The sequence below is a fragment of the Hemiscyllium ocellatum genome, chromosome 23 (genome assembly GCF_020745735.1).
Source record: "Hemiscyllium ocellatum isolate sHemOce1 chromosome 23, sHemOce1.pat.X.cur, whole genome shotgun sequence".
Taxonomy (NCBI): Eukaryota; Metazoa; Chordata; class Chondrichthyes; order Orectolobiformes; family Hemiscylliidae; genus Hemiscyllium; species Hemiscyllium ocellatum.
The window spans coordinates 26,425,425-26,437,670 of NC_083423.1; positions in this window are offsets into that span (position 1 = coordinate 26,425,425).

The following is a 12,246-nucleotide window of genomic DNA, read 5'->3' on the forward strand; positions in this document are numbered from 1 at the left end:
TGGTCCAGGAAATGGCTGATGGAATTCAACGTGAGCAAATGCAAGGTCTTGCACTTTGGAAAAAAGAATAAAAGCATAGACTACTTTCTAAACGGTGAGAAAATTTGTAAAGCCAAAGTATAAAGGGATCTGGGAGTGCTAGTCGAGGATTCTCTAAACGTAGACATGCAGGTTGAGTCCATGATTAAGAAAGCGAATGCAGTGTTGTCACTTATCTCAAGAGGGTTGGAATATAAAAGCACCGTTGTGCTACTGAGACTTTATAAAGCTCTGGTTAGGCCCCATTTGGAGTACTGTGTCCAGTTTTGGTCCCCACACCTCAGGAAGGACATACTGGCACTGGAACATGTCCAGCGGAGATTCAAACTGATGATCCCTGGAATGGTTGGTCTAACATATGAGGAACGTCTGAGGATCCTGGGATTGTATTCATTGTAGTTTAGAAGATTAAGGGGAGACTTAATAGAAACTCACAAGATAATACATGGCTTGGAAAGGGTGGATGCTAGGAAATTTTTTCCATTAGGCGAGAAGACTAGGACCCATGGACACAGCCTTAAAATTAGAGGGGGTCAATTCAGAACAGAAATGCGGAGACATTTCTTCAGCCAGAGAGTGGTGGGCCTATGGAATTCATTGCCGCAGAGTGCAGTGGAGGCCAGGACGCTAAATGTCTTCAAGGCAGAGATTGATAGATTCTTGATGTCTCAAGGAATTAAGGGCTATGGGGAGAATGCAGGTAAGTGGAGTTGAAATGCCCATCAGCCATGATTGAATGGCGGAGTGGACTCGATGGGCCGAATGGCCTTACTTCCACTCCTATGTCTTATGGTCTTAAATAGTCATTGTAGTCACTGAGACAAGAGGACACTGTTAATCAAGACCTATTACAAGCTACACCAGTTGTATAAACATTTTGATTCAATCACAAAATGGCCAATTGTTTCCCTTTTAGTACCACTATCTAGAATAAATCAAAATGTTTCTCTATAATAAATGTATTATGTTTGAATTTGTTAAACAACTCATTTCTGAAAACGAATGACAAAACTGGTTAACTACTAAACTATAATCCAGACTTTGAAATGTATCCTCTGTAGTTCCCAAAACTCTTGCACACATCATGGGTTTCTGCCGGATTCTCCGGTTTCCTCCCATTGCAAGTGAGGTGGATTGGACATGCTCAATTACCCATTGTGTTCAAGGATATGGAGGTTAAGTATGTTCGCCATTGGAAATGCAGGGTTACAGCTATAGGGTAAGGGGGATGGGTCTGGGATGCTCTTCAGAGGGTTGGTGTGGACTTGTTGGACTGAATGAAGGGCTTATGCCTGAAACGTCGAATTTCCTGTTCCTTGGATGCTGCCTGACCTGCTGCGCTTTAACCAGCAACACATTTTCAACGTTGTTGGACTGAATGGCCTGTTTCCACACTGTGAGAATTCTATTAAAAAGAATCACATACAACAACAATTCCGCAGAGAGGATAATTAAAAAGGTAAAAGAAAAAAATCCTTTCTGGCGAAGGATCTGAAAAACAAAAAGATCAAATACAAACAGTGCACCAAATTTGAATTTGAGTTTGACATTTTCAAATTGCTGACAGATGTAAACTAATGGAAGATCTTCCAAATAAAGCCTTAATTTAGATGGAAATCAAAATGGTTCCAAATCCTTGAAAAGTGATCATAGGTCAGTTTTTCAGGGTTTACAAGGTAATCAACATATTCAGGTGTGGAAATGTTATCAAGTTCTGAAATACTTCAAACAAGAGTGAATTTCTGGAGAGAAAAAGACTTTCCCTGATTGCAAGCTTTGGATGTTTCTTCCCCTTTTGACTCTTTAATGTTTTTGAAACAGAAAAGCAAGACCAGAAAGTGTTGCTAGGCAACCACCAGCACTGGGCCCCATAAGTCTCTTTCCATGAGGGTTTCTAGCTCTATTACTTTATGACCCTATGATCTCTCTAAATACTTTCCTTGGCTGTTTTTCTGAAGTCACTTGACTCTAATTAGCAGACATCTTACAGCCCTCATTAAAATTGTTAACTAATTTCTTCATAAAACTCATTTGATCCAGAAAGTATCCACACAATTCATTATCTCCCAGTTCAGAGAATAAACTTGTGTACTGTTGGTAAAAGAACATTGGCGCCCCCATGTGATTATGTTCAGTGACTGACCACTGTCGTAACCAACTATAAAAATGACCTAGCAAGACATTTAAAAAATATATTTTTATTGATAAAATGTTCTTTACAAAATTATAAAATTACAAAAATATTAAAATATAACATTATAACAAAAACAACAATAAGCAATAAACCAACAATAGTACTCTACAAAAGAACTCACAACTGCACTCATGAAACATCAATCAATCAATAAATAAGTAAATAAATAACGCCGCTCAGCGTAACAAGATGTCAGCACTCAACCTTTGAAAGCATCGATTATTAAATTCTTCCTCTCAGGATATTAGGCTTATTAAAACAAACCACCATGGCTAGACAAAAGCCCTATTTAAAATGGCAAGCAGATCTGCTTACAAATAATTCAAAAAGGGCTGCCATGTCTCATAAATATTGTTCATTTTCTGGTGTACTATAATTATAAGAAAGTCCAAAGGAATGTGTTCCATAATTAACTTATGCCACCCTAACAGATCCGGAGGGTTCTCAGACACCCAACACATCATGATATGGTTAATGTAATTTCTGCAGTTTCATACATTTGATATGGTTAATGTAATTTCTGCAGTTTCATACATTCACACACACACACATACTACTTATGCATTCACACACACACATACACATACACACCCAATACACACACACATACACACACACACACACACACACACACACACACACAGTCTACACACCACTCACTCACACACACTCTACACACCACTCACTCACACACACACACACACACACTCTCTTGGTCTGAGTGGGGTAATTTCTGTACTAAAACTGAGGTTTAATGAATAAAGGCTAAATTATGAGACTAATGTTCGGCTAGGCCATAGAGAAGCATGAACTAGAAGTCACCTCTGTTATGCCAGGAACATGGTAACCTTGGGCAAGATACCAAGGAATGCTTCAGTTAGACACAGAGGGCAAAATACAATGAAAGCTCTTTTTATGACATACAAAAAATCAATAAATGCTTTAACCAGCAAGAACATGGAGATAACAAAGGAATGTTCTAACTAGCAAAAATTGTTAAAATAATATAACATTTTAATTAAGGAATTGGCAGAGAAAAGCGTGAAATGTTTTAACCAATGGAATTGTCATTAATGATTTTTAATGTAAGAAAATCCATAGCGTGAGATGTTTTTAAGCAATGGAATTATCACTAATGTTTTTGAATGTAAAAATAATGTATAAATATTGGTGCTGTAAAATCTTCCGGTGCGACTTCCGAAGTCCTTTTTGGAACTCGCCCAATCTTTGAAGATTGAATAAACATCTGTTGCTCCGTTTGTGTGTCTCGCAGCATTTTGATTTGCCACGGGAAAAGCGGTAGCCGGAGGGGATGAGGGCTGGTGCTGACAGCTTGGAGTTCGCCTCCTAGGACGGGACCTTGTGGACAGTCTCCCTTGAAATCAAGGGTTTAAGGACAGTCTGCGGTCGGCAGAGTGTGGAGGCAGAACTCGGTTGATCTGAACCATAGCCCTAGTGTAGAATAGTCAGCTGAGTGTCAGGGACTATTCTCCGGAGATTTAGAATACCTAGACAGAATTCACTTATAACAATCAGAATGTCCTTCTCACACAAAAGTGAGAATGCTAAAAAGCTTTCTGCCACATACACCTAAGAGAGATAAATTCAGCAAACCCAGGAGAAAAGAAATCGGGTCACCTTGACCAGTCCCCAAGACCCTGTCTATTACTTCTTCCACAGCACCTGTGGCAGGACCACAAACAATGAGTGAGGGAACCTGTATTTATTTTACATTTGGGGCACATTGAAGATGCATTTTGCTTAAATTTTGCAAGACAATCTAGGGCCAGATGAGCCCTATGAAGAATCTTTGACTGCATAGCTTGGATCCTATTACATAATGAAATCTTCCTTGCACTCTCACAACCGTCTTCCCAAGTTCTAGAGTGATCTCCACCCCTAACTCTCTCTCCCAGATCTCCCGTAATCGCTTGATGTCATCCGAGGAAGCTCCTCCCATCAAATGATAGGGAGTACTCACTGAAAGAGTGCTCTTAGCCTGAAGCACCTCTTTTCCGTATCAGATCGATAATCCTCAGTCAGAAGCGTAGTATCTTTTCGGATAAAATCTCTGATCTGAAAAAAATGGAAGAGGTCCCTGCACGATAATCCATACTTATGAGTTATTTGATTAAATGACATTAACATTTCATCTTCAAACAGGTCACTCAAACAAGAAACTCCCTTATCTGCCCAGAACTTAAAACTTGGGATCCATTGTCCCTGGCTGGAAATCTGGCACACCAACTGTGGGAGTATAGAAAGACATTTTAGACATATTACCCTCCATCTGTCTCACTGCCCTCCACGCTTTGACAGTGTTAATAACTATTGGATTATGGCAATGTTCTATAGCTACTCTCATTTTGTCCAGAAACAATAAGTTATTAAGATTATCCAACACTAGGTTATAGTCCAACAGGTTTATTTGGAAGCACGAGCTTTCAGAGCGCTGTCCTTCATCAGGTGATTGTGGAGAATTCCTTGCTGTAGCATGAAGTTTAAGGTGGATTGGAAAGTTGTGATCCGCTGCAGCTTAGTCAGTGACGGTCTACTGTAATATGCTGTCTCAGCTGCCTTCAGTCATGCCTCCAGTAGACGTTGCTGCTCTCCCTTCTGTCACTTCTGGCTGTCAGAGAATGAGATATTATCCCTCTAGCATAGGCCTTAGCAGGCTCCTAAAAAATGGACGGATTACTAGCTGTACCTGAGTTGGTGGCCAAAAAAGCTTCAAATCTCTAGGGAAGTATTCTACCCGTGGGCGGCACGGTGGCACAGTGGTTAGCACTGCTGTCTCACAGCGCCTGAGACCCGGGTTCAATTCCCGACTCAGGCGACTGACTGTGTGGAGTTTGCATGTTCTCCCCGTGTCAGTGTGGGTTTCCTCCGGGTGCTCCGGTTTCCTCCCACAGTCCAAAGATGTGCGGGTCAGGTGAATTGGCCATGCTAAATTGCCCGTAGTGTTAGGTAAGGGGTAAATGTAGGCGTATGGGTGGGTTTCGCTTCGGCGGGTCGGTGTGGACTTGTTGGGCCGAAGGGCCTGTTTCCACACTGTAAGTCTAATCTAAATTTGCTGTCCTTGAGGATGAAGGGATCCAATTGCCAGTACCGTGAGCCCATTTCATCATCCTTAATCTTAACCATTAAATATGCCACTGCATGATCAATGATCAGAGATGGCAATATTCCCAATCGAACAGGATACCACCAAGTCTAAAAAAGCCGTGTGAGTTGGACATAATCAATCTTTGTGTGGCATTTATGAGGATTGGAAAAGAATGTAAAATCTCTGCTTGTAGCGTATAACCATCTACCAATGTCTACCAACCCCAGTTCCACACATAGATCACCCAACTGCTTGGATTGTGAAGAAAGCTTTGGGGGGCCTTTGGGCATTGTATCCAGCATAGGATCCATAAGGCAATTAAAGTCCCCCCTCTAAAATAATATGCCGCGACGCCAAGGTCACCAGCTTAGATAGTGCATCAGTCAGAAATTTAAGAGGGTGGGCCAGAGGACAGTAGACATTCAAAGTATCATATTCCTCGCCATGTAGTAGGGCCTTAAGAATAACCAACTGACCATACTCACCTTTAACACAATCTATTAAATTAAATGGAAGACCTTTCTGGATAAGTATTGCGACACCTCTGCTGCTAATACTAAAAGCTGAGAAAAACACCCGATCAAACCCAATCTGCTGTAACTTCAAATGTTCCTTGCATTAAGATGAGTCTCTTGTAACAGGGCAACATCCACCCTCTCCTTTCTAAGGCTCGACAACACCTTTTTCTCTTTTAACTGGCGAATGAATCCCTCTGATATTACGGGTGCACTATTTAAGAATGCTAATGATCCTTTGACTCACCTTTGACTTGCCAAGAGGAAGAATTGTCTTTACAACACGCTGAGCATACTCAAAAGGAGACTCATAGAGTCTATTTACAAAAACCAAAATAAAATTAACTACAAAACGCAAAAGGCACTTAATGGGGCACTCTACACCCCACTCCCTCCGTCCACAGAGGATGCTTTCATTTCCCACATTAACGCCTCCATCCCTGCTTGCAGCTCGAGCCGCACCCCAAACCTAAGCAATGTGAGAAACCAAACAAAGGACATTGTAAACAAAGGTATAACAAAAACAGTGAGCACTTTGCCTGCCCCCCACAATATATCAATACCACTCCAGCTCAGAGAGAAAAAAAACACCAACAACAGCTTCTTTGGGAAAAGAGTGAAAATACAAGAAATAAAAGCAAGACAAAAAAAACCCAGACGCTATTGTCCATGTCCATAACTACATCTACATTATTTTAAAGTGTCCAAGAGGTTTTTGGCTTGCTCCAAGGAATGAAACGATTGCACAGTAAGTAATACGAAGCACCGCTGGGTATCTTATCAAATATTGAATACTGAGGTCTTTTAACCTTTTCTTAACCTCAAACGATTTCCTTTTATGGATCACTGCCGCAGAAAAGTCCTGGAAAAACATTAACTTAGTTCCCTGATGGGTCAGGGCCTACGGATCTTTCTCCAACCTTCTAGAAGTTTCCATGACTCTCTGCTTGTCCTTGTAGCATTGAAATTGTATCAGAATCAGGTGGGGGCGCTGATGCTGACAGGATCTGCACACCACAACCCAGTGAGCTCTATCAACCTTCACTCGGTCCACCTCGGCATCCCAGCCAAGAAACTGTGGCAACCAGTCTTCAAAAAATCTTGCTGGCTGCCCACTTTCTACTCAGTCCAGCAGGCCAACGACCCGGATATTTATTCTCCTACCTCTATTTTGCAGGTCATCAACTTAGTGCTCAGTCAGGGCCCAAACCTGTTTCTGAAAAGCGTGGATCCGTCCCGCCAAGAATTCGATCTCTGTCTCCAAAACCGCAGTCCGCCGCTCATCCTCATCAACTCGGTTCCCGAGCTCTTCCAACCCCATCTCATGCTTTTGCAGTATGGTTGAGATGGGCTCCAGTTGATTACAAGTCTCTTCCCTCATCTCCTCGATCAGCTTTTGAATCGCACAGAGTTCCTCCATGATGTTCTGCTGTGTAGGTATTTCTTTCACAGTTGCAGTGGGAGCTGCAGCTGCTTCCCCAATTGCAGTCTTGGGCCCACCCACTCTTTTTGAGTGTCCCAAGTGTTGAGACGTGACCGTTTGCTTCCTCTTAGTAATTCTTGCACGTTCGATAAAGGATTTAAAGGGTTGTTGCACCGTTTAACAATAATTTTTTCCAAAAGAACTAAGGTAGGGATGAAAAAGTATTACTACCTTGGGTTGGGCTGCAGAGTTCAGCAAGGCTGATCTAGTCAGATCGCCGCCATCTTAAATCTTCCCAGCAAGGCAAATTTTACTCTGACTTCTGACTGATCCATTAGCTGGAATAATAACACAATGCAAGTATCTAAGATGATTCATGGATAATAGCGGCAAATACTGTACTCCAAAAAAAGACAGCATAATGTTAAGAATGCAGTACAGGGAGTGTTGGGCAATGGACAGAATAATTTGGGGCAAAAAAAGTAGGGAAAACCCACATTGAATCTGCTGAAATAAAATACACAGCAGATGAAGAATTTTCTTTGGTGTATCACTCTACCTAGAATGATCTAGCGTATGCTAAAATACTAGAAGAAGGACATAGCCAAAATCTTTAGAAAATTGTACATGTGGGATTCTTGTTGGATAACAATTATTAAAGTATGTTACAATGGGCAAGCAACACTAACACAGAAAATTTAAAAATAGCAGCGGGAATAGGCCATTTGGTTCATCAAGCCTGCTGTACCATTCAACATGATCATGGTTGATCATGTCTGCTCAACCATGATCAACCTTTTGCTCCTTCCCCATATTTCTTGACATCTTTAGTATCTATAAATCTATTTCTTATTAAAAATATATTGTCATTACTCCACAACATTGTGTGAATTTCACAGGTGTAACCACCCTCTGATTGAAAGAAATTCTCCAAATCTGAGTCATAAATGGTCCACCCCATACGCAGAGATCTGACCCCTTGTTCTAAAACACCTCCTGACATGGGAGGCATTATCCTCGCATCTAGTCTGTCCCGCCTGCCAGAATTTTATATGTTTCAACGAGAAACCCTCTCATTCCTCTAAACTCCACTGATTACAGGCTTAGATTACCGAATCGCTCCTCATAGGTAGTCTTGCCATTCCTGGAATAGTCTGGTGAGAATCTACTGTACTTTTTCTTGGTAAATATATCCTTTCTTAGGCAAAATTTGAGAACAGGAACAAGGAATTCTTATTGTTGTTGGGCATTGGTGAGGCCAATCAGATCACAATACTCCAGGACTGCCTCACCAATGCCCAACAACAATAAGACTTCCTTATTCCTGTTCTCAAATTTTTCTGCAATAAAGGCTAACATATTATTTTCCTTCCTAACTGCTTGCTGGACTTTCCTGCTTGCTTTCAGTTACACATAGGTTCTTTAGTACATCAACATTCCCCACTTCATCATCACTTATATGATGCTCTGCCATTCTGACTTCCTGTCTGAAGTAGATAACTTCACACTATCTACACTAAAGGGCAATCATCATGTATTTGTCCACTCAGTCAACTTGTTAAATATACTTGAAGCCTCTTTGCCTCATTATTATTCACAATCCTACTTGTGATATCAGCAATCTTGGAAATACTACAATATATTCCTCATCCAAATCTTCAGTGTATATTGTAAATAGATGGAGCCCAAGTACAAAGTACCACTAGTCACTACCTTCCATTCCGAAAAAGGCCTATTTATTTTTCTCTGTTTCCTGTCTGCAAATCAATTCTCAATTCTTGACAGAATATTACCATCAAACCTATAATGAATGGAATGAGGTCAGCCAGGTAGATCTCAGAATATGAGGTCCCTGATTGGGACTGCTAACCTAATCCAATCAGGGAGTCCTGGCTGACATATATAAACAGGAGCATCGTGGCTCTGTTCACTCTAGAAGCCGGCACTGAACTCGCTGGGTCAGTGTCTTGCACTATGCATGTGTAAATAAAAGGTGACTTGATGAAGGAATACCAGTCTTCCTGAAGTTATTTCAAAACGATGGTCTTAATTTTACACACTATCATTCTACGTGGGAGTTCAACAGAAGTTTTCTAAAAATCCAAATATACTGTATCCAATGGTTTTCCTTTAACGATTCTACTTGTTATGACCTCAAGAAACTCCAGTTGACTTGTCAAATATGATTTATTTCTCATTATTGCATGTTAGTTCCATCTAATTCCATCAATATTTTCTAATTTTCCTGTTTTTATATTCTTTAAAATAGACTGTAATATTTTCCCTACCACTAATTTTAGGCTATTTGGTCTGTAATTCCCTGCTCTAGCTCTTTTAAAATAGTGGGGTTCCATTTGACAAGGTCCAATCTCCTAACCTACTTAAAAAGAAAGGCATGTCTTGACAGCCATTGTGGAAGAAACGAAGATAGGACCATTATTAAATGAAACTGTTAAGGCCAGTCAGCATTTTACCTGATGTAAAACTAACGTTACAACTCAAATGGGAAAGAATGCACTCAGAATTGAACTCCACTATTTCCACAAGCCACAACAAATGTGTAAATACCCAATTTAAACTATTAACGTGATCAATTTGCCTGACTCACTACTATTCAGGACAAAGCAATTCACACCAAACTTTGTCATTAATAAGGAAGTACCTCTATGTAATATAAACACACTTGCTCTTTAGCAAACAGCAGAATAAAAGAAAGATTACTAAACTACTATCAAGTGCACGCATTCATTTATGAATCAAATAAACATCAGATGAAAGGAGAGAAGGCATGGTAGCTAAATTTGTAGATGACATCAAGATGTGGAGGCAAGTATGTTGTGAAAATAAGTAAGAACATTTTAGACAGGATATGGATAGATTGAGTCAGTGGGCAAAAATCCGGCAAATAGAGTATAATGTGGAGAGATATGAAGTCGTTTATCCTGGTAGGAAGTATAAACAATGAAGAGTGCAAATTTCAGAGGCGCAGACAAATTTAGATGTTCCAGTGCCTGAGTTTAAAAACTTAGTGTGAAGATAGAGCACATCAACAGGAAAGTTAAAAGGATCCAAACATTTACAATTAGAGGGAATTAACATAAAAATAAGGATGTTATATTTCACCTTAGTTATACAGAACATTTCTGAGACTACAATTTGATTTGTGTGTGCAGCTTTTGTCTCTTTATTGGAGATGGTTCAGAGGAGGTTTGCTGATTAACACCTGCAATGACCAAATTACCTTTTGAGAAATGGTTTGATAGGGTGGTCTTCTTTACGTTGAAATTTAGAACATTGAATGATGACTTGATTTAAAGAATCACAGAATTCCTACAGTGTGAAAACAGGCTATTTGGCCCAACAAGTCCACACTGACTCTCCAAAGAGTATTCCACCCAGACCCATTACCCTACTCTGTTACTCTACATTTCCTGTGACTAAGGCACTAACCTACACATCCCTGAACACTATGGGCAATTCACCTAATCTGCACATCTTTCAACTGTGGGAAGAAACTGGAGCACCCAGAGGAAATCCATGCAGACACAGGGAGTATGTGCTAACTCCACATAGGCAGTCGCCTGAGGCTAGGAGTGAATAATTTCCTGAATGGGCTTGACAATGTGGGCATGGAAAGGATGTTTCCTCTTGCTAAATATATAGTTCGAAAGTCACACAACTCTCTGAGAAAGAAAATCTCATCTGTGTCCTGAAAGAGTCATCCCTAATTTTGAAATAGATCCAACTTCTGAACTGATGGATCTATTTCAAAATTAGGGATGACCCTTTCAGGACACAGATGAGACTTTTTTTCAGAGAGTTGTGTGACTTTAGAACTATATATTTAATGAAGAAATGGTTAGATTTTTGTTAGGCAGGGAATCAAAGATTATTAGGGTTACATGGGTTTCAAAAAAAATATGTTAACAGGATATGGGTATCGCTGGCAAGGCCAGCATTTGTTTAATCATCTCTGATCATCCAGAGAGTATGATTAGAGTGCACGATGTTCAACGCGCATTGCTGTAGGTCTGGAGTTATGTAGGTCAAACCAGGTAAGGACGATAGATTTCCTCCACGAAATTTAAAATATAAGAACCAGGAGCAGGAGTTTCTTCAAGCCTGCTCCACACTTAGTTGATTTCATGTTAGCCTCAATTCCATTTTCATGCCTCCATAACTATTCAACCCATCACTAATTAAAAATCTGTCTATTTCTTCCTTAAATTTACTTAATGTCTAGGCATTCAGGATACTCTGGTGTAGAGAAGTCTACAGATTCACAACCCTTTGAAAGAAGTAATTCCTCCTCATCCCTGTTTTAAATCTGCTCCCCCTTATCCTAAAACTATGACCTTTCACTCTAGATTGTCCAGGAAGAGGAAAAATCTCTTACATCTACTTTGTCAATTCCCTTTTGCATTTTATATACTTCAATTACTCCTCTCATTCTTCTAAATTTGAGAGAGTATAGGCATAAAGTGCTCAATCTCTTTTCATTGGACAAACCTCTCATGTCTGGAGTCAATCTAGCAAACCTTATCTAAACTGCCTTCACCGCAACAGATAAGGGGACCAGAATTGTATATAACACTCCAGTTGTGGTCTCATTAACACCTTGTACAGCTGCAGCAAAGCTTCCTTACTTTTATACTCTATTCCTTTAGCAATAAATGCCAAAATTCTATTTACCTTCTGTATTACCTCTGTACCTGCATACACATGTTTTGTAATTCATTTATGAGGATACCCAGATCGCTCTACATTGAATCACTCTGACATTTCTCTCCATTTAGATAAGTTACCTTTCTATTCCTCTTAACAAAACTGATCCATGTTAAATGTCATCTGCCAAATGTTGGCCTATTCACCCAACCTATATTCACCCACTTATTTATTTTGAAAAATTTCTTCAATGCAACTTACTTCCCCACCTATTTTATTGTCATCTGCAAACATGGCTATAGTA